Source organism: Schistocerca piceifrons, chromosome 7 (assembly GCF_021461385.2).
Source record: "Schistocerca piceifrons isolate TAMUIC-IGC-003096 chromosome 7, iqSchPice1.1, whole genome shotgun sequence".
NCBI lineage: Eukaryota > Metazoa > Arthropoda > Insecta > Orthoptera > Acrididae > Schistocerca > Schistocerca piceifrons.
The window spans coordinates 94,468,712-94,494,942 of NC_060144.1; the positions used below are offsets into that span (position 1 = coordinate 94,468,712).

General features: G+C 41.3%; 1 protein-coding gene across 2 annotated transcripts in view; it reads left to right on the plus strand.

Annotated features, from left to right (window-relative positions):
• Window positions 1-26,231, plus strand: part of LOC124804796 (myogenesis-regulating glycosidase-like) — a 186,660-nt gene that overhangs the window by 83,190 nt on the left and 77,239 nt on the right. The gene's annotated exons all lie outside the window — the stretch shown is intronic.

The following is a 26,231-nucleotide window of genomic DNA, read 5'->3' on the forward strand; positions in this document are numbered from 1 at the left end:
GTCTCGCAGTTTTTAAAATATCAAGCAGAGTAAAACAGCATTCATGGTAACGGAAAAAGCGGTGTAGATTCTGTTTATTTCCAGAGCAAAATATTTCCGAGAAATCTAACGCATAAAACGCATGTTGTAAGGTTTATATGGCACGTAAATAAAGATAACAACTTGGAGACCAAATTTTTAGATGTAAGACGATTACTCTTAAAGCAAACTTACAGAGGGAGAAAGACTTACAAATTAAAATTAATTGTGTGCTTCTGAATCTTCAGCATGTCGGAAGAATGTACGAAGTTTTAAAAGTAGAACGGTGGCGTCAGCGTCGGCTGCTGTTACGCGGCTGTGGTAGTTCCTCGATCGGCTTGTGGCGGCAGCACAAAGCAGCCGCTGTTGCTGTCATCTGGCGGAGACAAATGGAACTGGCAGCACACATGCGCGTTGACATTTGGGTGTTGGCTGCCTGTCCCGGAAAACGAGCACCTAGTACGCGGAGTGGCGTTCGCTCCTAGCCGTAGGTGAAGGAACTACAATTACGCACACTTCGAGCAGTTGCCGACTGCCTAATATGCAGCAGGACGTGAAATAGCATCCATCATTATTTTGAAATGTAAATTTACGTAATATTGACTCAACTAATGAATCGAATACAGATAATGTATCGCTGTGAAGATACATTAAACCTCTGGTGCAAGTCCATCGACTGACGTGCCCTTAGCGCTAGGATTTCACCCGGAACAAGTCCCGCCCATTCACCCCCTCCACGCCTATCCATAGTGTAAGGCCCTCCCCTAAACGGCCGCCAGTTCCGCAAACTGGAAGCTACAACAAAGTTGTTATCGTCGCCGTCCAACACGTGTTATACTGTGATGAAATTCAGTAACGATAAGAAATTTAAGCTTTTCTGGATAGTAATGTAATATGAATCTGCAGTATTAAAGAAATAAAAATATTTATAGAGAATTGAAAGCATCGCCAGCAATACAAAAAATAACGTGATGTTATTTAAGGGCAATAAGGAGAAATTTTCATTAACGAATTCACTTACTATAATACGTTTATTTGAGGGAAACAGCAGAGCAAACATACAATGCGAAAACAATGGTCTTGAATCTGTCATGTCGGCAGTAAAGCCACGGATGCACTCGAATAACTCTGTTGTCTAAAATCACCGTTATATAGAAATAAGTGAAGGTTGTTTTGTTTATGTAGGCCCTCATAGTAGCTCACGAAAATTAAAGAATATAAGAATGTCATAAAGTAGAAATGCCTAATGAAAGCAGTAAGATATTTGCATACATGACATATTTCGTTAGTATTTGCATGGGTAATGGGTGAATTTTAACTTGTAAATTCTTCCAATATCATACCTGCGCATTATAAACGAGGTTACAAAGAATTGTAGCTGTTTCTGTGTGATTAGTGACCTATATGCTGTTGCAAACGTCTCAGGAAAATAATGTGTCGTTATTCTTTGTCCTGTCTCTTTTTAACCAAAAGATTTATTAATTTCGTAAATGTCATTCAAACCATTTAAAAAAAATAATAATGTGATGTTTATGTTTGTCACAGAGCAGTTATGGAGGAAATATATACTGCGGTGTTTCATGGCTGTAAAACGTCCTTCATGCTGTGCTAGTTCTTCTTTCACCCCTAAAATTTTTCAGCAAAACTATTCAGTGAATAGCACGCGAAATCAGCTTGGATCGATCTAGCAACAACAAAGTAATTTTGATGCCCTCTGGAAGTATAGTGAACATTGGTGCTTGTTTCACATATACTGTCTGAGTTCTGAAACTTAAGTGTCAAGTATACTGTGGTTCCTCTTTCTCCAAACAAATTATTCTTTGAGGGTAGGGTTATCCTGTTCTGGCTTTGGGTGCTTTTCCTCACATAGAAGTATGTTTCTTCATAGGCTATTCATCTGGATACTGAGTTCTCGTATTTAAAGAATTCAGTGCTACTTTGTTTTCTGTTATTTTTGCTGTGGAAGTACCTGGCACAGCTGAGGCCAACTGTGCACGTTTCTTGTAATGTGTCTTTTAACTACCTGGGAAAATTTAAGACCTAGCAAGATATTAATTTAACATTCACTCCAAGTGCAGCCGAACGCGGTAAGCCACGTGGGTCAACTGAAACGATGCCCAGGCGCCGAACAAAGACCGGGAAAACCGGGGGTGAGTGGGCGGGACTTGTTCCGGGTGAAATCCTTGCGCTAACGATTCCTCATCGACTGGCGGTTGTTTAACGGAAGTGAGATCTTCTCGTTTTCTGAAGTCGTTTTCCTTCTGAATCGAGTCTTCATAATAGGACGTCGCAAAATTCGACTGCTCCCGTAATAGCCTTTATACAGGGGGTGGACAAAAAAATAATAGAACCATCAAATCCCAACATATTACCACACCTGATAGGGTGTAGGAAAACCGCTGACATTCTAATCGGCTTCCAATCGTCTCGGAATGGATAAATACAGGGAATCTTTTACAAATATTTCGTGCAAAACAGTCCAGATAACCATGAAGACGGTCGATAACAAACACAAGGCGTTCACTCGAAGTAGACACAATAGGTTAAAAGATTGGGATCCGGTGAGTATCGTGGCCGAGGTAGGCAACAATTCATCCACGTGTTCGCAAAACCGGTTCTCGACTATGCGAGCTGTTTGAACAGCAGCTCCTTCCCCTTTGAACACAGTATCACCGTTGAGGAACAAACATTGTACCACGGCGTGCATCTAATTAGCCAAATGGTCGCATAAACTTTGGCAGTAATGCGACTTCGGAGAGCAACCATGGGTCCCACGCAGGACCATAATACAGATTCGAAAATCATTGCATAAACCCCACCATGTTTCACTCTTGGGATGTAAATTCGGCCAGAAGCTGGCAACAGTGTAAAACAAGACTCATTCACCAAATGACTTTCTCCTGTTGTTCCATATTCCAGGTTTTATGGCTTCTACACCACGTTTTCCCGTTACGGGCATTCACATCACTGATAAGTGGTTTTGAACATATCATCAAATTAGTCTACTATATCTATTTTCATTTAATGCTTTCATATGGCATCATATTTTGGGGTAATTGATGATTAAGAGAAAAAGTGTTCATTCCACGAAAGCGTGTAATCAGAATACTAGCTGGAGCCGACCCATGGTCACCTTGGAGACAGTTATTTAAGGAACTCAATATATTCACATTACCTTCGCATTACATGTATTCACTTATGAAATTTGTTATTTATAACCCATCAGAATTCAAAAATAACAGTGAAGTGTATAGCTACTACACTAGAAGAAAGGGTAACCTTCAATATTCTGGGTTAAATGTGAAGTTGACAGAGAAAGGGTTGAATTGTGCTGCCACAGAAATCTTTGCTCATTTTCCAAATAGCACTAAGAGTCCGACAGATAGCCAACCAATGTTCAAAAACAGATTAGAAGAATTTTTGAATGACAACACCTTCTACTCAATAGATGAATTTTTAGATATCTACATCTACATCTACATGGTTACTCTGCAATTCACACTTAAGTGCCTGGCAGAGGGTTCATCGAACCATTTTCATACTACTTGTCTACCATTCCACTCTCGAATGGCGCGTGGGAAAAAGGAACACCTAAATCTTTCCGTTAGAGCTCTGATTTATTTTATTATGACGATCATTTCTTCCTACGTAGGTGGGTGTCAACAAGATATTTTTGCATTCGGAAAAGAAAGTTGGCGATTGAAACTTCGTAAATAGATGTTGCTGCAAAGAAACCCGCCTTTATTTCAGTGACTGCCACCCCAACTCGCGTGTCATATCAGTGACGTTCTCACCCCTATTGCTCAATAACACGAAACGAGCTGTCCTTCTTTGCTCTTTTTCGATGTCCTCCGTCAATCCTACCTGGTAAGAATCCCATACTGCGCAGCAATGTTCCAGAAGAGGACGGTCAAGTGTAACGTAGGCTGTCTGTTTAGTGGGTTTGTCGCATCTCCTAAATTTTCTGCCAACAAAGCGCAGTCTTTGTTTCGCCTTCCCCACAATATTATCTACGTGGTCTTTCCAATTTAAGTTGCTCGTAATTGTAATTCCTAGGTATTTAGGAGAATTTACAGCCCTTAGATTTGTGCGATTTATCGTACACCCAAAATTTATCAGATTTCTTTTAGTACCCATGTGGATGACCTCGCACTTTTCTTTGTTCAGTGCTAATTGCCACTTTTTCCCACCATACAGAAATTGTCTCTAGATCATTTTATAATTGGAATTGATCGTCTGATGATTTTACTAGACGGTAAATTACAGCGTCATCTGCAAACAATCTAAGGGATCTGCTCGGATTATCACCTAGATCATTTATGTAAATCAGGAACAGCAGAGGGCCTATGACAGTACCTTGCGGAACGCCAGATATCACCTCTGTTCTGCTTGATGATTTACCGTCTATCACAACGAACTGTGACCTCTCTGAGAGGAAATCACGAATCCAGCCACACAACTGAGGCGATACTCCTTATGCTCGCAATTTGATTAATAGTCTCTTGTGAGGAACGGTATCAAAAGCCTTCTGGAAATCTAGGATTATGAAATCGATCTGAGATCCCTTGTCGACAGCACTAATTACTTCATGGGAATAAAGAGGAGGAAGAGCTAGTTGCGTTGCACAAGAACGATATTTTCTGAATCCGTGTTGGTTATGTATCAATATGCCATTTTCTTCAAGGTGATTCATAATGTTTGAGTAAAGTATGTGCTCCAAAATCCTACTGCAAATTGAGGTCAGTGGTATGGGTCTGTAATTCAATGGATTACTCCTACTTCCTTTCTTGAATATTGGAGTGATCTGTGCTACTTTCCAGTCTTTAGGAACAGACCTTTCGTCAAGTGAGCGGTTGTATATGATTGCTAAGAAAGGCGCTATTGTGTCTGCAAACTCTGAAAGGAACCTGATTGGTATACCATTTGGACGGGAAGTCTTGCCTTTCTTAAGTGATTTGAGTTGTTTTACAGCACCTAAGATATCTACTTTTATGTCACTCATGCTAACAGCTGTTCTGGTTTCGATTTCTGGACTATTTACTTCGGCTTCTTCCGTGAAGGAATTACGGAAAACTGTATTTAGTAACTCCGCTTTAGTGGTACCATCATCCGTAACATTTCCATTGCAATCGCGCACTGACGGTATTGACTCTTCTTGCCACTGGTGTGCTAGTAGTAACCGTAAAAAAATGAATAAATATATAAGATAAGTTAACAAAATTTAATTATTTTGTGTAAAGAAGGCTTATGCTAAAGTGTGACGTTCCACATCACTACGAAATGTATTCATGATCTACGGAACAAGTGTTGAAGTATGTATGTAAATACACTGCTGGCCACCGTAAATGCAACACCAAGAAAGACAAGAGGTAGCACAACAAAATTTATTTTGTAGATAACATGTTGACCAAGTATCAAATGATTACGTTTACAGACGTCTGTGACATGTGGTTCCTGCCAGAATCAGTAGCCAGAGTAGCCGCCATTGTTGGAGATCACCGCTGCCACACGTCTCGCCATTGAGTCAAAGAGACGTTGGATGTGTTCCTGGGGTACAGCAGCCCAAGCAGCTTCCACACGTTGCCAAAGATCATCTGGTGTGGCAACTGGGGATGTAATCTGGGTCACTCGTTGAGCAACCATGGACCAAATGTTTTCTATCGGCGAAAGATCCGGAGAGCGAGCCGGCCAGGGAAGCACTTCAGTCTGGTTATTGACGAAGAACCTTTGGACAATGCGTGCCACGTGTGGTCGCGCATTATCCTGTTGAAATATGGCTGTGGCCGAGCCCTGAAGGTAAGGAAGGACAACTGGCTCCAGCACCTCGGATATGTAGCGCCGGCTATTTAAAGTACCGGCAATGCGTACTAGAGGCGTGCGAGAGTAATATCCAATACCGCCACATACCATAATTACCCGGTGCAAGACCAGTGTGGCGGTGCATAATGCAGCTGTCCAGCATCCTCTCTCCACGGTGTCTCCACACTCGAATCCGACCATCGTGGTGCTGCAGACAGAAGTGTGCCTCGTCAGTAAAGACAACGTCATTCCATTCTGCCGTCCACATCCGTCTGTCATCACACCATTGGCGACGGAGACGTCTGTGGTTCTGCGTCAATGGTAGACGAAGCAATGGACGTCTTGCGGACAGACCACTCTGCTGTAAACGGCGTCGAATGGTACGTGCAGACACTGGATGATGCGTTACAGACGCAATGTGCTGTGCTATGGTTCGGGATGTCACTGAGCGATCCGTCACTGCCATGCGCACAATTTGCCTATCAGCACGTGCAGTGGTGCACCGAGGTGAATGCGATCGACCACGTCGGTCCGTCGTACCCTCCTGCATCCAACGGTCACATATCCGCATTACAGTTGTTTGGTTTCGTCCAACACGACTAGCGATTTCTCTGTATGATAATCCACAATCTCGGTAAGCCAGTATCCTTCCTCTGTCGAACTCGGATACTTGATCAAACGATGTTCGCTGTTGTCTACGAGGCATAACTGATTGTCTTGTGAAACAGCCACAAGGTAAACACACGTGCCGAACGTACACTCGTCGAAATCGCCAAGCCTTAAATGGCGCTATGAGGTGGCGCCACAGGCGCGCGTGATGTGCGTCTGCGCTGAAATTCTAATCAGTTGCATATCTCATCGCTGCAAACCCATGGTGTAAATTTCACTTGATTCGGATGCTTCCTTCAGGGTGTTGCATTTACGGTGGCCAGCAGTGTATGTATGGAATCCCAGTTCAGCCCGCAGTTGCCTGTTGCTGGAAGTCCCTCGGTGTTGTTTCGGTGCTGTCACCGATCACTAGTGCAACATTCTGTTCTGCAATGATTTTGGAGCTGTCGTCCTCTTATTTCTCCTCACACAATGTGCAATGACCGTCCGTCACGATCGATGAACACGCACCTCCGTCGCCGTTGTAATCCTGGTTGCGGGGGCAGCCACCATTCGAATCGAACACCAACTGTCTGCGCACGTTCCAACACACTGAGCTCCCAAATAACGCGCTAACAACCACACGGAACAGTGTGCTGACCACGGCTTCCACTTGAGGACATATTGTAGCTGCCGCTCTCCGTCAAACTGCGCAACCTGCAAGCTTGGCCAACATCTGCATTTACGATCAAGCTTGTATTTGTCACCCTGTTTTCGTGTTTTTGCCCACCACTTGTAAGTATACAAATGGAAAAGTATGTTTTCGTCAGGTGATGGCACACCACTCATCTACTGTGACGGTTTATAAGAAAGCAAATTAAATAAGGAAAACATTAGTTCTCTTCAGTATACATGCAAAGTATGAGGGGAAAAACATAGATAAGTAACTTTTTTTTCAAAATTGAGTTAGTGCTAAGCATGATTCAGACTAATCGTACCGATCCGTTAAGAGTCAAAACTGGAAAAGACTAATCTTGTCCAGAGATTTTAGCTTTCGAAGTTTTGCTTTAAGAAACCAGGCAAGTTAAATTTTTAGGGAATAGAAGCAAATAAGTCAGCGATCACTAGTATTTCCTTTGTGCATCCTTACGTAGACACGGAGTGCGATGCATTCGCAGAAAAAACAAAAACTTTAATAGTGGAGCAAGATAAGACGCAGATTGATGACTTTACGACAACGAACATTCTTCCTAAGCCAAAGGCTAAAAATTTTTAAAATTTCAAAAGGAGGGCCAAACTGAAGGAAAGGAAAAACATACAGATTTTTATCTGCGTAGACTTCGCAGAAAATGGATCCCTATCAAACAGAGCAACCACAGTCGTTTATTTTAAGCGGCAAATTTCTGTGTACTTGCAACAGGTGAATCCTTTTCAGTGTGTATCCAGAATACACTACAAGAAAAGAAGCCACGTCATTCCTACATCGTGACCATTTTCATGCGTTGTTGACACTGATGTTGTCATAAGTATTAGGTTTCAACTCTCATGTTGTTATTGTTGTTGTGGTCTTCAGTCCAAAGACTGGTTTGATGCAGCTCTCCATGCTACTCTATCCTGTGCAAGCTTTTTCATCTCCCAGTACTTACTGCAACCTACATCCTTCTGAATCCGGTTAGTTTATTCATCTCTTGGTCTCCCTCTACGATTTTTAGCCTCCACGCTGCCCTCCAGTTCCAAATTGGTGATCCCTTGATGCCTCAGAATATGCCCTACCAAGCCATATCTTCTTCTAGTCAAGTTGTGCTACAAATTTTACTCTCCAATTCTAATCAATACCTCCTCATTAGTTATATGATCTACCCATTTCATCTTCAGCATTCTTCTGTAGCACCACATTTCGAAAGCTTCTATTCTCTTCTTGTCTAAACTATTTATCGAGCACGTTTCGCTTGCACACATGGCTACACTCCATACAAATACTTTCAGAAACGACTTCCTGGCAAATCTATACTCGATGTTAACAAATTTCACTTCTTTAGAAACTCTTTCCTTACCATTTCCAGTCTACATTTTATATCCTCTCTACTTCGACCGTCATCAGTTATTTTGCTCCCCAAATAGCAAAACTCATCTACCACTTTAAGCGTCTCATTTCCTTATCTAATTCCCACAGCATCGCCCGATTTAATTCGACTACATTCCATTATCATCGTTTTGCTTTTGTTGATGTTCATCTTATATCCTACTTTCAAGACACTCTCCATTCCGTCAGCTGTCCTTACAGGTACTTTGCTGTCTCTGACCGAATTACAATGTCATCGGCGAACCTCAAAGTTTTTATTTCTTCTCCATGGATTTTAATTCCTACTCCGAATTTTTCTTTTGTTTCCTTTACTACTTGCTCAGTATAAAATCATTTATAAAGTTTAAAAAATTGATCAATAATATGCATCAACCTGTTTTAGTAAAAAAAGCCTTCACTTACTATCATTTTGTTTTTAAGTAAAAATCGTAAGTATTGTCCGCCAATGTATTAAAAATATCATCATTTATTATTGTCTTCCGTTTTTATGTATTTTAAAATCTCTTTCCACGTTGTGTGACCTTTGGCTGAAGACCGGCTTTATCAGCTGCCAGCCGGCACCGTGCTGGGGAACTGAAATAACAATGAATCGAAAACAAACTACTGTGGCTAGAGCTCGCTCTCTGAGGACTTCATACAAACTTCATACAGAGTTCATTCATACTCATACATTTTGATGAGCGAGTCTGAGGGTATCAAAATATGTGACATAAGTAGCTCTATCTTTTTAATGCGTTTGCTTTAAGGGTTAACTGTTTTTACACCGCTAACGATCGATAGACCTTAGCATTTGTCATAAATTTCAGCTTGGCACCTCTACACTCTCGTGAGGAAAAGGCAGGCTGACCGACCTTTAAGAGTTCTGGTTTTACCAACTGAGCTAAGGAACCCTGAAGAAAAGCCAACGTGCGGAGCACACCGACTGTGTTGACGCCGCTGTTACTGTCCCTCGCACGAGTGGCTCCACACGCCAGCTGCAGGCGGAGTCATCATATGCCCCAGCATGCACGGATACCACAACAGAAAAGAGAAGCCCAAACATTGTTTCGCACGCACATTCCTTACAAAACTCATTCCATTCTGCGAAGACGAAATAATATGTATGTCTTAAATTGTTCATTTGTGCGGCCATAGTGTCCTTAGTTGCTTTACGGTTTCTGAGGGCATTTTTGTTCTGTCGTTGCAACTACAAAAATGCGTGATTTTTTTCAGCAGATGCATTTCGCTTTATTGAGGTGAAGCATCATCAGTAGTCTTTAATTAAGTTGTTACATTATGGTTTGATTTTAGATCGAACAACAGTTCGTTAAGAATATGTTGATTTGTACTATTTCTTCCGTACTCTTACACAGTATACAGATACGCAGAAAAATAAATAAACACAATTACACTCATACAATAACGTAAGAAAAAAGAGGTTGTAGATCAAAGAAAAAGTAGTTGAAAGGTTGTGTTGGCAACACAACAAAACACAAAACACAACACATACTTAGAAGTACAAAAACAAACAGAATACAGTGGTGTGCATAAATGTTTGTTCTTAAAGACGTAATTAATGCATAGTGCTGCAGAACAACTAAAAATTAGACCAAAATTATCAGTGTCTAATGCAGAAAAACAACGATGAGCTAGCAGATGACATTTCCTGATGTAAGCGAGAAATCGAGCGAAAATTACTGTAAGTACAAATCAACATATTCTTTAGCAACTGTTTTTCGATCTAAAATCCAATCAAAATGTAAAAAATTAATTACAGGTTACTGATGATACTTTACCTCAATAACGCGAAGCGCAATTGGTGAAAAAAAAACACGCATTTTTGTAGCTGCAACGAAAGAAAGAAAATACCCTTAAAAATATATGTAAGCTGTTTATATACTCCCTCGCAATTTCTTCGAACCAGGATTACACGGGAATGCCACTTCAAACACTACTCCTTTCGTGTCTTGAAATGAAGCACAGCATTAACAACAATAACTGAAAGCAGATTCACTACAAATTAGCGCCGGGGGAAAAAAAAAAGAACAGACAAGTCACTTCTTATGAAACTTGAGAAACAGTGAAATTAACGTTTGAACTGTAGTTACGTCAGTATATAAGTACACACAGTAAGTATTATTTAATAAATCACACACCTTAGGTGTTCAGATATCTTTATTGGCATCGAATGTGTTCCGAGAATCAAGTAATTTCCAATGTTATGTAGAACAATCATGCGAACGACGGGCACATCATTCCTTTCACCACCCATCGAAAAGATTTCATCAGTGGGACCCATTCTTAGTTAAAACTCCGCTGAGTTGAAGACTAAGAAGATTTTGCACCGTAGTGAAATTATCAGGAATAAAACTTAGAGCCTAGCGTGAAAGACAGCAAACTTAAAGCAGGAAAATTACAGTTTAAGTAAAGAAAACATTCACTTAGAATTGATTAGGTGTAGTGAAGGCATGAATTGCGCAAAAAAGCGTAATGTCTCAAGAAGCACTCAGCCAGTCTCGTGTTCTGAAAGAGGAGAAAAGCGGACTACTAGAGGAAGTCATAAATTTGTTCCGAACGCAAAAATTAGAATTCAGCAATGGAATTCGAACTGTGAAAACAGAAAGTAGAGAACACGAAGCTATGACAGGACGGAAACCAAATTCCGCCCCTATCATGTGCGACTGTAGAAGCAACAGCGGGCGGTGACGATGTACTGGAAACGGGGTGTCCATACTGAACTCAAAGATCCAGAAGACGACAGAAAAGCAGGGAGCACTTGTTCATGAAGTCCACTACATAAAATGTCTATAAGACAGTGAGGCAAACTCTGATGAAGAACATTCATATCAGGGAAAACAAACTCAAAGTTAAATCATTAAGAAAATGTTAGTAACGGCTGAAGCCGAGACCCAAGAAAACTGTCTCGAAGTCAAGCAAGAAACAGAAAAAAAAATAGTGAAATAGCTTGTCAGGAACCCAAGAAAGACAACTTTTGATACTAATCAATCAGATCTCAGCAACGTTATCAAAACAACACTTCCTCAGAGAACTGTATGCCCTAAAAGTGTGCAACCAGTATAACCCAGCAGAGTTTGAACCAGAGGTGGAACTCTGTTTCAGAATGGTACCAAATTGTCGATGAAAGATCAACCCTGTGACTGACGTCAGCCCACGTGTAGCAAGACAGCTATTTCAAATAGACCATGTCTTTATTACTTATTGGTTATCAAATATGATGGATCATATTGCAGTGAAGAAGCATTAAAAGTACTCTTATCTACGTCCTTTCACTGAACCCTGCAATGACACTGACATAGTTTATGAAGAGGATGCAGGCCATTGGCACAGAAAACGAGCCTGCAAAAAATAGGAAAGTGAATGTTGACTGAATTTCTGAAAAAAAAAAATGGACCAGACGGTAACAAACGTGGTGGACCAGGTTTCTTGAAGTTCTAACAATTTTAAATAGGCTGTTGGAAAGGGTTCAAGTCGACTAAATTAAGAAGTGGATAAATATTATAATAACATGAGAAGGTGGCAATCTAGACCATCCCATATATACAACACTGAAATGGGACACACGTGCAGACAGGAAACAATAGCAACAACTACGAGTCACCTTCAACAGGGACGCGTGACGGGCACAGAGTCGTCTTATGGTGGAGAGAAGTGAGTCTACGTATCGAGAACCGACATAACACAGACATTCTCACGCCACTGGTCCAGAATAGCTACTTAGTCACTATAGGATGCATGGATAACACCATGGGAGGTTCAGTTACTTATAAAGCTGCAAAACAACCGAAACGTGAATTTTTTCAGTGAGCTATCTTTCAGACAAGTTTACTGACACTGACTGAAAAACTAGAGGATGAGAAACTACGTACAAATTCAGAAGAAGTGCATCATAGCACACACACAAACAGAAACATGTATATAGGAGGAATAAACTATCAGAGATGGACAAACATCCCAACACATAGAGCTATACAACAGTTGCAGGTTTACATTAAGCTGTAAATACACCTGCATGGAAACAGACTGCAACGTCAGCAAGATGGAAACGAACAGTTAGACGAAAGATACCGTATGATCCGAAAGTCAATGACATACAAAATGCTTACAGAGACACAAATTACACAGTTGTAGGAACAGCTAGAGCTGCAAACACGCTGGTGAATCAGTCCCACAGGACAATGCAGAGTGTCAGCGTTACATTAAGGAAGGAAGGCACATTTGGAGTTCAGCGTCCCAGCGACTACGACGTCGTTTAGAGATGAAGCACGATTCTCTTGGTAGGAAACGATGAGGAAAGAAACGAGCTGTACGCTATACAAAGGAACTTCATGACATTTTCCTGGGGGGATTTAAGGAAAGCACGGAAACTAAAATCTTGACGGCAGGTCTGGAACTTGAACTGTCGTCCTCCCAAATGCGAGTCCAGTGTGCTGACCCTGCGCTGTCTCGCTCACTATGGTTACATTAAGCTGGTAAGTTCCTCTCAGGTGAATAAGCAAGCGAATAGTGTAAACTCAAGTGATGTAAGTGTAAATGACTCCTCCACAACATATACCCCAACGCCCTGTACATTCGAGCCATAAATCAAGAATAACTGCACGGAGAGAAAGCCAGCCTCACGTCGTTATGTCAGCCTTTGCATTATTGACATTAGATGGTGCGTGGAACCTTCCACAATAAGTAAGCTGCTAAAGACCACTGCACGCGTTGCATTGCTTTAGCTAACATAGCTTTTATTGTTGAATAAGACAGACACTCTGGACACGTAAATACCATTTTGGCACTTAATTTTGAGGGCCCACAGTAAAATTTAAGCGTCTAGTGTAAGTTACGCAATAACTGCATTCTTCCAGTTGCTCAAACATTTTATCTAACGTACGTATGTTGCACAAAACAACAACGGAGACAATTTAGATGTAGAATTAACATTAATGTAACCGCTGTGTGTATGTTTATACACATTTTTGGTAATAAGACAGATGGAGAATTTCTGACAGATATTTTGCATGTTGAAATAACGTCATAACGCTTAACAAATATTATTACTGTAGCTAATACACGTTTTGTACATTGATAGAACAATAAGAACAATAATACAGACCATTTAGTTGTTGAAATTTTTATTTTGGAGTTACGTCGCTGCCTACACTAAATGTGGTACAGTAATCGAACTATGCGAGACGACAAGTGAAGCTCAACCTGTGAGATCTACGTCTATATCTACATCTGCATATAGACTCCTCATGTCTCCTTGCCGTGTGTGTCCCGGTTAACTTGACCAGTTGTTACTTCCTCACCTCCTGTTCTAGTCAGAATGTTCAAATGTGTGTGAAATCTTAAGGGACTTAACTGCTAAGGTCATTAGTCCCTAAGCTTACACACTACTTAACCTAAATTATCCTAAGGACAAACACACACACCCATGCCCGAGGGAGGAATTAAACCTCCGCCGGGACCAGCCGCAGAGCCTATGACTGCAGCGCCCTAGGCAGCTCTGCTAATCCCGCGCGGCCCTATTCTAGAGGAGAATAGTTTACGGAAAGAACGACTGCTGGAAAACCTCCGTGCGAACTCAAATCTTTCTAATTTCATCTTCACGGTCTTTTCGTAACACACAAGTAGGAGGAAGGAATATATATGTTAACTCGTCTACAAATACACGCTTTCAGGACTTAAACAATATACCACAACGTGATTCAGAATTTCTCTCTTCTAGAGAGTTAGTTGATCATCTCTGAGACGCTAACTAAATGAACCAGTATGGAAACGCGGTGCACGTCGTTGGTGCTTCTCCATTTCTTTTGTCAGTTCTTTCTGATATGAATCGCACGCGGACGAGCAATATTCAAGTGTTGGTCGAAAGAGTGTTTTGTGGGATCCTTCCTTTGTTGACCAACTACATGTCCTGAGGATTCTTTCAATGACTCACTGTTTGGCACCTCCGCTTTTCGCGATTAGTTGTAAGTGGTTGTGCCATTTCATATCTCTACGTATACATCCTCTGAATAATCTATGGAAGTAACTGCTCCCAGAGGCTGTTCTGAAATAGTGTAATCGTAAAATAAGTGCTGTTTCTGTCTACGTATTTGCAATACATAGCATTTGTTTATGTTGAGGGTCAACTGCGATTCCCTGTACCAAGCATCGAACCTCTGTTGGTCTTAGAGCATTTCGCTACGTTTTCTATCATTCTACCATCGGAGCATCTGTATATACGACAGCATTATCCGCAAAAACCCCATGGAATTACCGACGGTATCTACTAGCTCATTTACGTATTTTGTGATAACTAACGGTCCTATAAAACTCCTCTGAGGCACGTCAGAATCTACTTTTACGTATGAAAACTTCTCTTCGTTTAGAATGACACGCTGTTTCTAGTTTGCTAGAAACTCTTCAATCAAATCACAGAATTGGTTTGTTATTCTGTATGCTCGTATTTTTTTCATTAGGTGACAATTCCTTATGGTATCAAATACCTTCTGGAAGTCATGAAACACGGCAGCTGTACGGACACCCGCATCTGCTGCTTTCTCGGTCAGTGGACGAAAAGAGCGAGCTGGTTTTGGCACGATCGTTCCTTTCGGAACTGATGTTGGTTCCTACAGAGTAGCTTTTCGGCCTCCAGAAACGTCACAACATGCGAGCATAAATCATGTTCCAAAATTATACAACTGACCGACATCAAAGACATAGGCCAGTGGTTTTGTGCGTCTGTTCGGCGGCCCTTTTTGACAACGGGATGTACATGTGTTTTTTTCCAGTCATCAGGAGCACTTCTCTTCCAGAGACCTACGGTACACTGATGCTAGACGAGGGGCAAGTTCTGCCGCATACTCTCTGTGCAAAATCGAAGTGGCATCCCGTCAGATCCAGCGGCCCTCCCTCGGATGAGCGATTTCAGTTGCTTTCCTGTCCTACTGACAGAATCAATGACCTTCTCTCGTTTGAGAATTTTCAGTTGCTTTTCTGTCCCATGGTCAATTATTTCTATATCAGCCATTTTGTTGTTCGTGCCACAATTTAAAGCAGCAACTACGGCAAGATCTCATTCTATGAAACAATTTTGGAAAAAGACACTCCGTGTATCGGTCTTTTCTGTCTCGTCCTCCAGTTCAATGCCATTACTGTCACAGAGTGAATAGATGGCTTTGATCCGTTTACTAATTTAACATATGACCAGAACTTCTTAGGATTTTCTGTGAAATAGGTCGACAAAATTTTACTTTCTAATTCGTGGAACGCTACACATATGCCTTTGCTCAGCCTAATTTTGCGTTCGATTAATTTTTGTCTGTCTGTGAGATTCTGGCTACGTTTAAATTTTTATTGAAGCTCTCTTTGCTTTCTTAGCAGTTTTCCATCATCTCCGTCGGGCCACGGCCGATCTTTTCCACGCCTCACAACTTTGTTTGGCATATACCCGTCTAAACTGAACTTTATCCGTTGATACTCAATGTTGTTAGTGCTGGAGACGAAATTTGTGGTGACCGCTTAGGAAATATGAATTCTGTCTCTTAACGTTCTTGTGAAGGGTTTCCCTGCCTTTTTCTTGTAGTAATATTTGCAACCTATTTAGTGATATAACGGCCTTATGAGCTATCTTTGCTATAAACATCCTGTTGAGAACTTATAATTTCATTGCTTTTGGCATCGGTTTTCAGCCAGCTATCTTTCTCTGGTACTAAGTAGGCATTCTCCCGTTATTGAGATTACTTCTGAGACCTTTCTACAGACACTCCTGCAGGTAACTAATACTATATTACATATATATATATATATATATATATATATATATATATATATATATATATATACTATATTTTCCTTCTCCGATATATTCTGACCAATGCTACTCTGTCTAGACTCAGGAGGCATCTTACCGGTACTGTGAAGGGATTTCTCTACCCTAAAAATCCCTGTGGGCATGTCACACGTACTCTGCTATCCTAGTAGCCGTTTCCTGCGCGTAGTTCATGCCTGACCTAAACAAAGGGAAATCGTACAATTCCCTACCCGATAGCCGAGGTCAACAAATTTGCTTCAGATAGCTTTTCAGAATCGTGTGTGTATCTGGTTTGGGCATTCCACTCTGTTCCAAACCAGAGGACTATGATCAGTTCTGGAAACGATGCTGCAAAACGATAGCTGTGCTTCCGTACTACAGGTGGGGTTAGCTGTCTACAGAAAAACAACCAGGCTGTTTTGGAACCAAGGATGGCCTCTGAACCCATCCGGCAACCGTCATTCAGGCCTAAAAGAGCCACAATTTGCAGCCAGGTGCACCTAGTGCGCTGAGTCGCAGTCAGCAGAGCCTCTTCAACATCTCAGATCACATATCCCCCCCCAGGAGGAAAACAGAGAGGACATTGGCGTTCTTTCCCAAAACGCCCGTTATTTTCGTGAATGGCTCCACAAAGTGCCTAACTTTGGAGCTCCCAGTGACAAGTAATTCCACCCTTGGAGCTTGTCAACACCTCTCAAGAAGATTTCCCACAGTCCCTACAGGCGAGGTGTCTTGTTTTGGCTCCGATGGATGACGCAGTGGCATCAGGATCGAGGCGCAACTGTGGTCTCCAGAGGTGTCAAGGCGTTGGTATCGGTTGCTGAAATGTCACCTCAGCCCAGGAAGCAATGACCAACATAGCTAGCCGCTGTTTACCGACGTTGAACAATCCCACCTACATCCATACACAACACGCGCAGTCTTTGTCCATCGCTAATCAATTATTGTGTGAACAAGGTAATGCAACCCTAACCGAGGGAATTCAATCCACTCTACACAGACAATAGAAGTATACGGGAAATCTTACAATAAAAATAAAAATGCACTACTAAAACAAATAATGAAGCACTGTTCACTTCTGCTCAGAAGTAAGTGAGGTTATCAGTAAACCAAACGTTGTATACAATCTGTGTACAAATGGTAAGCTGCGACTGCTGCTGCTCCTGACTTGGCTCTGTTTGTGAATGGATCTCAGCAATAACTGTTTAACGAAAAAACAATTTCACATGTTACAACACACATCTGTCAGTAATTTTTTTCTATAATTAAATATTTTTCGTAAATAATACTGTTCTGGAAATATTGCAAGTTACAACCTTACTGCGTTTTGACAAATACTACGGACGTAGAAACAATATTGACATAAACATTGTGTGTATGTTGCTGCTGAAGCTTGCGTATTTTTGATAGTTATTTCACACGTGTAAATAACGTACGTTAGATACTTTGCGTATATTTGGTAATTAATACAGATGTGGAAATAACATAGTGAATCTTGACTTGAACATTATGTGTTGGTGATGAAGCTTTTGTGCTTTTGACAGAAATTTTAGATGCAGAAATACTGTACATCACACCCTTTGTATATTTGACAGACGTTTTAAATGTATGAATTACATTCGCGTGTTAATGTATCATGCCGACGAAAGTTGCGCATTTTTGACAGATATTTTAAACATGAAATACTGTAAGTTGGACCAGTACTGTCAATATCTTTACATAGCTCGTTGCTGGCAGTGTAGGGCGTGTGCTGGAGTCACCGTCGCTATAGTACTTCCACTTTGTTCATGTTTAGCCACTCCCCCTTTCTTTGTGTTCGTCCTACAGTTGCACGAAGTCAGCTTTTGTTCATCAAGATAGATCTGCCTGCTGAAATTGCGTCTGTCCCTTTTATTGTCCTGAATAAATATGTGAAGTTCATCCTTTTTATTTATGGGGGTACTAAATGCAGATTGTTTAATATCCTTGGCTTTCTTCAAACTGCAGAATTTTTTGGTACCAGTAACTGTTCAACTGTCGACGCCCGTGAACCATTGAAGCTGTTACTACGTCGGGAAAGTCTTAAACAGCACACCTGTAATTATATTTATTCTGCAGCTGCGACCGAATGTATAGTGAAAGATTGAAAATCACTGGGCTAGGATGGATTGTGGCTTGGTCACAATGGTTCTTCTGACAATTAGTCATGCAAGTAACCTCTCACCAGAAGTGTTCAGATGTAATACAGTGCCATGAGTGATATGACAGAGCAGGTGATGGTGCATCAGTCACACACATATGGGAACGTCATTCTCCCTGAGAGATTTTCCAAGCGTAGCAGAAACCTGTTCCACAGAACGCTTCATTTAGTGACCATTATGTCGCTCAAAGACTGATACAGATTCATACTAGCGTGAAGACCGTACTCAGCAGACTCCCTGAGGTCATTCACAGTTCTGAAATTAAAGCTACACTGCAGATTGTTACCGGCACCTCCTACTATAATTACATGATCTTCTTTTCCGAGATCATTCCCCAACGAGCCTAAATCATAGGTGATATAAATGTGCCCTTTGCTTGACTTAAAATAGCAATTACCATTTCTCAAAGAATTCTCAACAAGTTCTGAGATCACTGCCTCTCCAGAAATGGGTAGCATCATTCCGCAGTGGGTTGCATTATTTACATCCCAGATTAAAATAGTGCTGCCGTTCCTTACACTGATAGCAATTCTGTCAAGATTGCGGCACTTCGTAATGTTACCCATTGTGACAGCCAAGGTACTAGGCCAAAAACCATTGTTCGAAGACAGATAATATCTAAGAGTTTTCTAAGGCAATTTTTTATACAATTGATTGAAACTGCGATTAATTTAGTGACAATTACGTTACATAATTCTACCGTATCTTTTAATGTTATATATTCTGCGTAATGAAATTTCTATACAAACTTTCTTAATCCAAAAGGAACTGAAATTATTAACGAAACGTTACAGTCACACGATTGGTAAAAGCGATTTATTTGCTTTTAATGGTCGATTGGTGAAGAATTTATGACGGATTCTGTGACAGTATCTAACTGTTAGTGCTTGTGTAATCGCTCTTCCAAGCAGCATCCCACACGAGCAAACCCGTTGCATCTTTACCTGCAGTCATTCTTAATTTAGGTACTTGCGTTTTGTTCGACAATGTTGAAAAAGAATGGCTCGATGTAGTCGTAGGATCGAGCCACGCACGTCTGATTTCATGACCCGAAACTAATTTACTGCAAGCGACAACCTGTAGGTGTGATCCTGCAGCAAAATAATCAGTGCACTGGCTAGAATTGCGAATTAATAAAGTACACAGAAATACAAAATAAAAGTTAAATGAATAATTTAATCGCAAAGGTTCCTTTCTAACGTCTGTAGTTGATGTAGACGACAGAGAAATGTTGGACACTGTTTATTCAAGAACAGACGTCTCAAATAAACTGGAAACGGTCCTACGATATTCAGTTAAATTACAAACAAAAAATACCGTTATTAAATTCACTAAAGTTACACTGAGAACGTTACGAGGATGGTAGAAAATCTCCAAACAAATAGTCATAAAAGATACGTGAAAACTCGGCCCATTTCGTGATCACAACACACGAAAAATTCATCAGGTCAAAACTGTTCATAGTTCAACATGATGATTTACAAATTAACACACGTGATGCAAAGAACAGTAACTGATAAGCTATCTGTTGTCAGTTCCGTAGATCAAATGATTCAAATGGCTCTGAGCACTATGGGACTTTAACATCTTAGGTCATCAGTCCCCTAGAACTAAGAACTACTTAAAGCCAACTAACCTAAGGACATCACACACATCCATGCCCGAGGCAGGATTCGAACCTGCGACCGCAGCGGTCGCCCGGTTCCAGACTGAAGGGCCTAGAACCGCTCGGCAACACCGGCCGGCTTCCGGAGATCAAGTGGAAGTCGAGTACTACACTGGAGCAAATTCAGACCTCTCGAAGTTTAAAGTATAGTAGCGGCCGTTCACCATCCGAAATCAATCACCTACACCAACGAATACCTTTCGTGACCATAGACAAGTCTGCTTCCTTTCAGCACTCGACACAAAGTGTCTAAAATCGCTATCTTAAACTCTTCACTCCAAAAGTTCCAGTGTTCCGCTACAGAGTGCTTTTCCATTCGCTGAAGGTCGTCCCCACCAAAAGTCATCGTGATTAAGCTCTACCGGCGTCATCTGACTCAAGATCATCACTTTCCCGCAGAAAACTAATAAATTTCAAGAATAGGCCTATTTAAGTAAAGAAACATTACAAACGTTCAGTCACACCGAAACCACTACAATAAATGCAAATAAAGGTTTGTCCATAAATAAATGAGCCAGTATCCTTGCGCAAGTACACTCACGATAACTGAAAACAGATTGTCATTAATTATTATCTAAGCGATCATTTATGCTTTCTTGACATAAGCATCTTTTGGTTCTCTTTTCTGCTGTGGTGTCGCCAAACACATGTGGAAAATCACTTTTAAATTAGCACAGCTTTTTAACAGCGCTACCAATCAACATTTAAATAAAGTTATTGGCAAAATAGTAAACTATTTATTAAATGAATGCAGAAGTATCTAAAAATAAGAGGTATTCACGCTGTATTCATTTGGTGTAATTGTGGCAGATACAATATTCTGACGAAGATTTACATGATAAAAAAGATATTAAAAATGTAATTAATTAATAAGTATAGCAGATACGGATATGCAGCTTTCAGAGATAATGGCTATAGTGCAATGCTATCATCTGAGATATCGTTTTTTTTTAAATCATCTAAATCGATTAACAGTTATTAATTCAGAGGTTAATTGTGAAAATGATTATTCACTGTGAAAAATTAACTTATTCAGTTCTAAAGGTACTGCAATTAATGTTGCGCCATTGGATGCACCTTATTTTTCTGAGATCGCAGATGTATTCAGATATGCACTAATATTTGACAGTGACTCATTGTCCAATCTCAGGAGCTGTCACTTAATCATCTTTAGGATTGTCTGACACTCTGCCGTTTCTTGGAGCGCCTGCTGTAGAAAGGTCATGAGGGTAACAGCCGTCCAAATTCCCAACTTCCGGATTTTCGCCATTTCAGGCGACCTAACCTCGTAGCAGTTCTAGGTGGCCGATTATCTCGTCTACATACGCGTATTGTAACAATTAACATCTTCATCTTATGTCAGTTCACAGTCACCACACAATGGAGATATACCGTAGTAGCTGTTACCGTAATGTTATATAAACTGAAGAGCCAAAGAAACTGTTACACCTGCCAAATATCGTGTACGGCCCCCGCGAGCACGAAGAAGTGCCGTAACACGACATGACATTGACTGGACTAATGCCTGAAGTAGTTCTGGGGGCAACTGTTATCATGAATCCTGCAGGACTGTTCATAAATCCGTAAGAGTACGAGGGGGTGGAGACCACTTCTGAACAGCACCTTACAGAGCATCCCAAATATGCTCAATAATGTTCATGTATGGAGGGTTTGGTGACCAGCGGAAGTGTTTAAACGCAGAGTGTTTCTGGAGTCACTCTGTATTCTGAACGTGTGGGATGTCGCGTTGTCCTGCTGGAATGCCTAAGTCCGTCGGAATGGAAATGAATGGATGAATGGATGCAGGTGATCACACAGGATGCTTACGTCCGTATCAGGGATCCCATATTACTCCAATTGCACACACCCCACACCATTACAGAGCCTGCACCAGCTTGAACAGTCCCCTCCTGACATTCAGGGTCCATGGATTCATGAGGTTGTCACCATACCCGTACACGTCCACCCGCTCGATACAACTTGAAACGAGACTCGTCCGACCAAGCAACAAATTTCCTGTCATCAACAGTCCAATGTCGGTGTTGACGGCCCCAGGCGAGGCATAAAGCTTTGTGTTGTGCAGTCATCAAAAGTACACGAGTGGGCCTTTGGCTCCAAAAGCCCATATCGATGATTTTTCGCTGAATGATTCGCGTACTGACACATACTGATGGCCCAGCATTGAAATCTGCAGCAATCTGAGGAAGAGTTGCACTTCTGTCACGATGAACGGTTCTCCTCACTTTCGTTGGTCCCATTCTTGCAGGATCTTTTTCCGGCCTCAGTGATGTCGGAGATTTGATGTTTTAGTGGATTGCTAATATTCACGATACACGCGTGAAATGGCCGCGCGGGTAACCCCTCTTCATCGCTACCTCGGAGATGCCGTATCCCAACGCTCGTGCACCAACTATAACAACACGTTCAAACTCACTTAAATCTCGAAACCTATCATTGTAGCAGCACTAGCCGAGCTAACAACTGCGCCAGACACTTGTTGTCTTATATAGGTTTTGGTGGCCGCAACGCCGTATTTGAATACGCATGCCTATACCAGTTTCTTTAAGGCGTCAGTGTATTATATCTTAGCTTTGATGTGCAACAACGATGCGGCCTATTACCTCACTGTAATGGGTGATATGAAAGCAGTGTATGTGTGCTAAGGTTAATGCAGCTGCAAATGAACTAAAATTAGCCTTATGTAACTCCTGAAGTGCAAACAGCAAGTCATAACTCTTAATTTAGGTAATCTGGAAAAGAATACGATAATGAGACTTTCTCCAAGTGCTTGACTTTACCTTTATTTCCTTCACAAATTGGGTTACGAAATTTAGTAGATCAGACAACATGAAATTCACGATTAAGCAAAAACCTCGCTCAACTGACATGAACAATAAAGGTGGTTCAGCTAGGTCTCTGAGACAGGTAGGTGTAAGGAGTTTTTAGTTCGAAGTTATTTGGTCAGCCACTTTGTAAATATAGCGTTTGTTGAGTACACTCCCGGAACTGAACTACACATTTTCAGATTATCTCTTCTGTTCTAAAATTGTGCTGATAACGTTTTCCTGTCGACAGGCCTTATCACTGAGATAGGTCCGCCGATATTCTTATCACAGTATCGCACAGAATCCATTCAAGAGACACTTCTTTTACCGCGAAATACGCCTCCCGATGTTCTTATCACAATGACGTACTGCCTCTATCAAGAGAAACGTTTCTGTCTGCGCAAATGACGCTATCACAAATTCATATACCATGTAATCTGCACTTTTGAGCGATAGTGAGAAATCATAATTAATCGGGGAAAAATGTTCCAGGAAGTTTCCGGACGTCGTGTGAAATTTGAACCAGCTGGGACGTCATTAGAGATGGCACTGTGGCTGAAAAATGGACAAAACTGGATAAAGGCAAAGGATAGGATTCTATGAAGTGACTATCGTGAATATTGCCTTAAATCATTTATGAAAGAGTAGAAAACCCAAACAAGGACAGCTCTCCAGCGGATAAATTCCTCCTCTTCCCATTTCCGCGTTCCACATACAAGGCCAGTGTCTGTCACATGGGCGAGAAATTACTTTTGCAAAGAAGGCACATGTTTGAAGTTGTTCCATTCAACCTCCTGTTTATGATGCCTTGTGTTTCTTTGAAAACATTCTCGTTAAATTTCCTGCATCTACAATCTGCGAGCCACAATGTAGAGCATGACAGAGGATACTTTGTACCACTGCTAGTAATTTCCTTTACTGTTTCGCTCGCAAGTAGAACGAGGGAAAAACGATTAGATGCCTCCGCACTTGTCCTGATTTCTCTGTCCATATCTTCGTGGTCTTTACGCGAAACATAAGTTGGTGGCTATATAATCGCCCTGCAGTCAGCTTCAAATGCCGGTTCTCTAAATTTTATCGGTATTGGTCGGCGAAAAGAACGCCGTCTTCCTCCAGGCATTCCAATTTGAGACCACGAAGCATCTCTGTAATACTGGCGTCTTGATCGAATCAACAAGTAAGGAACGTAGCTACGCACTTCGGAATTGCTTCGATATCATTCTTTAATCCGACCTGGCGTGAATTCCAGTCACTCGAGCAGTACTCAGGAATGTGTCGCACTTGTCTTCCATACGCGATCTCCTTCAGAGATGAACCAAACTTTCCTAAACTTCGTCCAAAAAATCAAAGTCAATTTTCGCCTTCCTACTACCGTCCTCGTGTGCTCGTTTCGTTTTGTATAACTTTGAGACTTTACTACAATCTTTAACAACATGGTATGGAGCGTAAATAGATTATACACTGCGGCTACAGAAATCGTGGGATACTTCTTAATATCGTGCCTGATCTCCATTTTCCCAGCGAAGTGATCCGTGATGTTACAGCTCGCTATGCTGGACGCATTCGTTGATACGGTTAGACAGCCCACTTTCGGGTGCCAGTTCGCTCTGTGGTGAGCTGCGGCTGTGACGGACGCCTTGCTGCTTCACGGGTCCTGTGATACGACCGTGCTTCGGGTAGCAAACCACTGTGATAGTGTATTAACAATATTCTTACGTGTTTATAATTCGACATGATGTTTTTGCGTTCGCTTATTTTAGTTTCAATTTATAAGCAATATTCTCTCACGATGTTCTTATGAGTCTTTTTGCATTCATTTATTTGTATGTGATGTATTTCTATTTCACCTGGGAAGACAGTGCAGTGTGTTGTTTGCGAGTGTATTTGGAACAAATTGTTTAGAGCAACATCTGCACATTTAGTGAGGCGTCAAACACGCGCAAATATTCCAAAACAATGTTGATCTATAGTTTTAATTAATATTTCCTACTGTGCAAGCGTATATTAAATTTTTTAAATCCATTCGGGCCAATTGTCTACTGGTTTATTTATCACACATCTTGGAGCAAACTACTGAGTAGCGATCTTTTTGAAAGTGTATTTAGAAACATACTCAATTTGATATAGTAACTCCTGAAGCAGTTCTTGCTCGGAGTCAAGGGAAGCCTGTGATATTTCCAACAAAAACGTATGAGAGACAAAGGCTGGATGAAAACTGGAGGGTTGCACAAGTGTGCAAGAACCCGCCGCGATATTTTAGAGTCCGTGTTCAAGCGTGGCGTATTTCTCATAATAAAATGTGTAATTACATCGCAAATTGTTTAAACATTCTTGCGTTACCTGCAAGGGTCTCTTTTTGCAGTCTTTCATTTATTTCCTGTGACGTCTTCAATTTGTAAATTGTTTGAAATATTCCATTAAATTCTCGAATTGTTTAAATAATACACAATATTCCACAATCAATATCCACACAAAGTTAAACACTCCAACTGCGGCTCTTGCAGTGTTTTGTGAGAAAGTGTATTTAGACTAGTTTTGTGATATTACTTAGTTTGTGGACCGAATTATTTGATTAATATTTCCTTTGGCACATATTGTGAAATAACATTTACAGAGTTTTGTCACAACTTCAAGATATGTATGTGACAATATTGTGCACTTGGATACACCCGGATTTATTAACTCATGATACAGTTCGTGTACAGCAACATGGGGAAGCGAGGTATTTCCCACAAATATGCTAGAAATAAAGTGTGCCAGAGGTGAGGGCTGGGGTATTTCCTGCAAGAAACGTGCAAATTGTACCACAAAGAAAGGTTTCCCACAAAAGCGTGTGTAGTGCACGAGGGGGGAAGGCAGCATGGCTTCTGGTCCGCTGCCAGTTCCACGTGGCGTGATCAGGGTGTCACGAAGAAAGACAGTGCGCCACGGACGAGGATGGCTCGGGTATTTCCAGTGCGAGAGGAAGTGCTCAGCGTAGCCCTGCGGCTGCCGCATGTCTGACCCTGGCCGATAAAACGAGCCTGGCACATTGCACCTTCAAATGGTTTAAATGGCTCTCAGTCCTATGAGACTTAATATCTGAGGTCATCAGTCCCATAAAACTTATAACTACTTAAACCTAACTGACCTAAGGACGTCACACACATCCATGCCCGAGGCAGGATTACAACCTGCAACCGTTGCCGTCACGCGGTTCCGGACAGAAGCGCCTAGAACCGCTCGGCCACCGCGGCCAGCGCATGGCACCTTCCAGTGAGAATGTTTAGCGTGATCTGTGACAGTGTAA